Source organism: Priapulus caudatus, unplaced genomic scaffold (assembly GCF_000485595.1).
Source record: "Priapulus caudatus unplaced genomic scaffold, Priapulus_caudatus-5.0.1 Scaffold935, whole genome shotgun sequence".
Classification (NCBI taxonomy): Eukaryota; Metazoa; Priapulida; class Priapulimorpha; order Priapulimorphida; family Priapulidae; genus Priapulus; species Priapulus caudatus.
Genome location: NW_014577996.1, coordinates 76,657 through 83,224, shown reverse-complemented (window position 1 = coordinate 83,224; position 6,568 = coordinate 76,657).

The following is a 6,568-nucleotide window of genomic DNA, read 5'->3' as shown; positions in this document are numbered from 1 at the left end:
GTGTGCGTGTGCGTGTGCGTGTGCGTGTGCGTGTGCGTGTGCGTGTCTCTGTGTGTATTACCGCATATGTTTTGCTCTGCATATAACAAGATCTTGGCAAGTCATGCTTACGGTTGTATCCTGCCGCACGCGTGTGATATAGCGTATACTTCATCAACGGCTATTACTCACCTAGCGAAAGACACGCCTACATGGTTTTATCTCGAAGTTCGCAAGGAATGAGTGTGGTGAGTACAAGAGTGCCTTCGCTCTTCTTCCAAAATACCATCTGTTGTCTTTACCTTTATCTTCCTTATTACCTTTACTTATCTACTGCCATTATTACCGCAACATTTCTTCAAGTAAATATTCACGTGGTGAGTCACGTGATCAGATCATCACGTGATCAGAAAATCTGCTGCGACTCGAGCACCTAGTCCATGATCATGTTTCTGCTTATTCTTTCGAATTTCTCAATCTCGCTAGATCAAATTACCCTGCAGGGTTATATAGTTTGATTGTGAGTCGGTTCACTTACAATATATACTTCTTAATAATATATAGTACTGTCAGCCTAACTTATGATCAAAGCAGCCGTAGCAAGTGGATCAATCTAATGGGAGGCGTATGTGTGTGTGACATTAACAATGTCCATTCAATGCGTCCACATGTGACATATGACATATCCACATGTCACCAAGCATCACACAACCACACAACAACGGGGTAATGACTGTCTAACCGTGTCGCATGTTGACACAGTTTCTAGGGCTGGGTTTACACATCGCCACGGCGGTGCGTATACACACTAGCAGCGAACGTGGTCACGCATGATGCGACCTCTAGTGACGACCTATCTATGAATTAGGAAATGATTATAGCTGTCACATGGACGCCGTCAGGGGGCAGCAGATGTCCCTGTCTACAGAGCTCCGAAGTGATGACGTCACGGTGGCATGACAACGAACCCACTGATTCTAAACAATCATATGCTCTGGTAACATAAGGCGCATTCACACGGACGTTTTTGGCCTGAGCCGTCGAAAACGTCGGACCAGGCCCGAGCCAAATTTTAGTACCAGCTTTCGGCAAGCGGTAGAGCGGTAGAATCGATTGAGCTGTAGATGCCGCAAGTGTCGAACGTGTACTTCGACGAAATAAAGTCCAAAACAGTATAAAAATTCGAAAAATTTGATCAGGATGCATGTTTTCAAGATTGATAATTGAACTCGGAACGGAAGTAAACACTCTGAATCGTACATAACGCCATCTCGCGACATACTGCCAAAGTATCTGTGAGATATTTGTGCAATAAAATTTATTTGAATTTGAATTTGAATTTTACAGACAGTACTTGCGTACGTGTGAACGCTCCGACTCAAACCGGCCTGAGCCAAATTTGGCCCGAGCCAAATTTAGCACATTTGGCTCGAGCCAAACCATGACCGTGTGAACGCAACTATTAACTGCGTGAAAATGGTGTCGTGTTTTGTACCCGATTGTAACCATTATTCTGAGATCGAGTCATTATTTCAGTTTTTATAGATTTCCAACATTAATATAATATATCGTATATATATATATATATATATACATATATGTACACGCCTAATTCACATATATACAGATAATATATATCAAGAGCGTGTTAAGAAGATCTTAATACGCTCTTGTATATATATATATTTATATATATATACTAATATATATATATATATATATATAATAATATATATATATATAATATTATATATATATACGCCTAATTCACATATGTAGATTAAAGCCGCGTTCACACGTAGCAAGATATCCGGTATTTAGCGTTCACACGAGGCAAAATACGAGGGCCCAAGAAATACGGTATCTAAACAGATCCGGTATTTCATGTAAATACGAGGCTTCCCAGACCCCGAATAATTTGCCGTGCTGAGAAATACCGGATTTCTTGGACCGCGCATTTCCTCATGTGAACGCTAAATACCGGATTTCTGAAGCCGCGTTTTTATAGACTGGTCGCGCCTCGACAGTTCCAGTGTAATGCGAGTGGAACTGTCGAGCGCGGACCAGTCTTACGTATTTTATCGGCAGTTGGTGCGCATTGCATCTGTTTATTTCGCATTGTTCGCTTGATCGTTAAAGCAGCTCGCAGCTCGCAAATACCGTATTTCTGGAGCCGCGAATCAGCGTGTGAACGCTCGGCCGCGTATTTGTCTCAGATTCGGTATTTCGCAAATCTGGTATTTCAGAAATACGAGGTCTCGTGTGAACGAGGCTTAAAGCCTGCCATCTAGTCGCGTAACTCGTTCTGGGTATCTCTATATACCGTGTTAGGGACAGCTGTATGAAATGGTGTAAAGAAGTGGAATAATAATTGCTAGCGTTTCTGACTCTTTGTGATCGATAGGTAGATAGTTGACCTGTGAGGTCGTTAGTTAGCGCCAAATGCCGCTTGTTATCGATAGGTAGATAGTTGACCTGTGCGGTCGTTAGTTAGCGCTAAATGCCGCTTGTTATCGATAGGTAGATAGTTGACCTGTGAGGTCGTTAGTTAGCGCTAAATGCCGCTTGTTATCGATAGGTAGATAGTTGACCTGTGAAGTCGTTAGTTAGCGCTAAATGCCGCTTGTTATCGATAGGTAGATAGTTGACCTGTGAGGTCGTTAGTTAGCGCCAAATGCCGCTTGTTATCGATAGGTAGATAGTTGACCTGTGAGGTCGTTAGTTAGCGCCAAATGTGCCGCTTGTTATCGATAGGTAGATAGTTTGACCTGTGAGGTCGTTAGTTAGCGCCAAATGCCGCTTGTTATCGATAGGTAGATAGTTGACCTGTGAGGTCGTTAGTTAGCGCCAAATGCCGCTTGTTATCGATAGGTAGATAGTTGACCTGTGAGTCGTTAGTTAGCGCCAAATGCCGCTTGTTATCGATAGGTAGATAGTTGACCTGTGAGGTCGTTAGTTAGCGCCAAATGCCGCTTGTTAGCGCACAAGAAACCACGACAGACGGTGTGCAGAAAACACCATCTCAAATGTCGTGATAAACAAATATCGTTGGATTACGCAATGCATGTTTAGTACGTTACCTATGAGGGGAGATGTGTCTACGTACGCTGCTGATTCACTTTGCAGATAGGAGTGAGGTGGGAAGAGGACGGAGGAGGTGGGTGGGGAGTGAGGCAGAGAGGCAGGAGGAGCGAGGAGGAGGAGCAGGAGGCAGGAGGAGGAGGAGAACTAGAAGAAGAAGAAGAAGAGCAGGAGGAGGTATACTGGTAGACAGGGACATCTGCTGCCCCCTGACGGCCGTCCATGTGACAGCTATAATCATTTCCTAATTCATAGATAGGTCGTCACTAGAGGTCGCATCAATGCCGTGACCACGTTCGCTGCTAGTGTGTTATACGCACCCCGTGGCGATGTGTAAACCCAGCCCTAGAAACTGTTGTCAACATGCGACACGGTTAGACAGTCATTACGCCCGTTGTTGTGTGGTTGTGTGATGCTTGGTGACATGTGGATATGTCATATGTCATATGTGGACGAATTGAATGGACATTGTTAATGTCACACACACATTACGCCTCCCATTAGATTGATCCACTTGCTACGGCTGCTTTGATCATAAGTTAGGCTACAGTACTATATATTATTAAGAAGTATATATTGTAAGTGAACCGACTCACAATCAAACTATATAACCCTGCCAGTGGGTAATTTGCATCTAGGCAGATTAAGAAACTCGAAATCAATAAGCAGAAACATGATTATAGGGACTAGGTGCTTGAGTCGCAGCCGATTTTCTGATCACGTGATGATCTGATCACGTGACTCACCACGTGAATATTTACTTGAAGAAATGCAAACTCCACGACAGATGGCGCTTCTCTCGCTCATTGGCTCAAATCTATCTGAATTCCTGATACTGAATCCTGATACCGGAGTGTGCGAAGGGGCGCCTGCATGCAGTTTGGAAGAAATGTATGCGGTAGTAATGGCAGTAATAAGTAAAGGTAATAAGCTAGGTAAGCGTAAAGAAAACAGATGGTATTTTGGAAGAGCGAGCGAAGCACGTTTGTACTCACCACACTCATTCCTTACGAACTTACGGAGAAAACCATGTAGGCGTGTCTTTCGCCTAGATGATTAATAGCCGGCGTTGATGAAGTATACGCATATCACACGCGTGCGGCAGGATACAACCGTAAGCATGACTTGCCAAGATCTGTTTATATGCAGAGCAAAACATATGCGGTAATACACACAGAGACACGCACACGCACACGCACACGCACACGCACACGCACACGCACACGCACACGCACACGCACACACACACGCACACACACAGAGTGAGAGAGAGAGAGAGAGAGAGAGAGAGAGAGAGAAAGAGAGAGAGAGAGAGAGAAGAGAGAGAGAAGAGAGAGATGAGAGAGAGAATCGGAGAGAGAGAGAGAGAACAAAGAGCGAGAGACGAGAGAAAGAGAGACCGGGTAATGGTCTGGAAATTCACGATGGGTAAACGCCATCATTAAAGCCGTGAAATGCTGGTTTACTTAGCATCGAGTAGATCATAGAAGGGTGCCCGTCACAAGCGAGCGAGCGAGCGCCGATATTTGTCTAATTAATTTCGTCGACCTAACGCACATGTATAAGCGTGGCCTTCCTATGCATGGTTCAACTAAACACGGTCGCTGGCACCGCATGCCGACTGACAGCGATGTCAGCGCCACCACCGCGTCGTCGCCGCCGCGCTACGCCATTCATCATAATCATCTATTGATCTATCTATCTATCTATCTACTATCTTATCTATCTATCTATCTATCTATCTATCTATCTATCTATCTATTATCTATCTATACTATCTATCTATCTACTATCTATTATCTATCTATCTATCTATCTATCTATCTATTATCTATCTATCTATCTCTATATATCTATCTCTCTCTCTCTCTCTCTTCTCTCTCTCTCTCTCTCTCTCTCTCTCTCTCTCTCTCTCTCTCTCTCGCTCTATATATATATATATCATATATATATATATATATATATATATATATTATATATATATACATAATTATATATATATATTTCGATTTTGATGTCAATGTCAAACTTCCTTAAATGTAAATGGATATTATGATTTCTAATAGCAAATAAAGAATGCAGCGTGTTTTCACGCGCACAGACAGACGAGAGTGTTTCCGGCGCGCGCGCGTGTATGACTTTCATATTATCTCGTCATCGACTCTGGTGAGACGTCACCGTGCTTCCGCAGTATCCCTATCTTTGTCCGTCTAATATATCCACGCGGACGGCGGCGGCGGGCGGCGCGCGGTGGCGGCGGTGGCGGCGGCGGAAAGTTGGCGAATTAAACTTTTCGTTTTTTCGTTTGCGAAGCGCTTTTTTTCGGGTGGGGGGCGACCCGCTCCGTACGCGGTCTAGCAGCCGATAACAAGCGTGCGGCGTCCGTAGCAACCGCGCAGGCACGAACGTTCAACAATGTGCTCACGCTGTGTTTGTATAATGATCGACGTATCGAGGACGATCGCCTTGTCGACCACTATAGCTGTCACTCGCCGCTTTATAAGCATTAACCCGTTAGCTTCCTGTAGCAAGAACGAAAGGCGTTACGCGGCGTAGAGCTACGGACAGCGACAAGCGTTATAGTGCGGAGGCCGTGGCGAGGAGGACGCTGTGGCTGTAGAGAGGATACCAATTAATATCACACCAGTTAGATAACTGAATGAGGAAACTATATTATACGGTTGAGACGTGCATGCAGTGAGGTGAGTGGTTACGCGTAGCACATCACCAAAGCTACCGTCAAGTTATGTTCTATGTTATCAACCTTTGCGTCAGTAAGTAGTCGAGTTTCCTCTGACCAATGCCACGCCGACGATTTTTTTTTGGATTTGTGTGGGGTAGTGTGTTAACCCACACCAAATCCACCAAAATCGTCGCGTGTGGGCCATTAATCAGAGTTGACTTGGACTAGTCAGTGAGTTGATTCGACTCGTTTGCCATGCAGCCACTCAGCATCATAGCCAATCAAGAAGGCTGGTCCCAGTGGCGGCGATTATTTGCGCGCGCGCGTTTTTGCTATCGGCGTTATACGCGGCTACACCTGACGCGCATTTAATACATGCCAAAAAATGCGTATCGACGCCGTCGCCCCGCAGGCCACACTGAGGGGCGAAATGCTTGAATGTTTTGCCGACTCGCGCGTCATAATGTAAATGGTTTGAACATCTGATAGAAATGTAGTTAGAACGGTTGAAAAGTTGATAAACTCGTCGACTTTTCAACTAAACGTTGATAGTGTTAACCCAGCTTTACCGGTCACCAAGGAACATATCCAGCGTGTGGCGGTGACTCACCGCCCTCTGCCTAACAGCCAGGCATGCTATTAGCAATAGTATAAAGCTCGACCTTCACTGACCCTCACAGCCATGAGCGACCTGTATAGAGCAGTCATCTACCACTGGTTGCTTTTCTACATGGCACTTAATTAAGTACACGTGTGTCAACGTGAAGCGGTTTTCTTAGTTTCTTAGTTTTCTAGCGGCAGTTCTTACTTAATTTTTATAGTTTC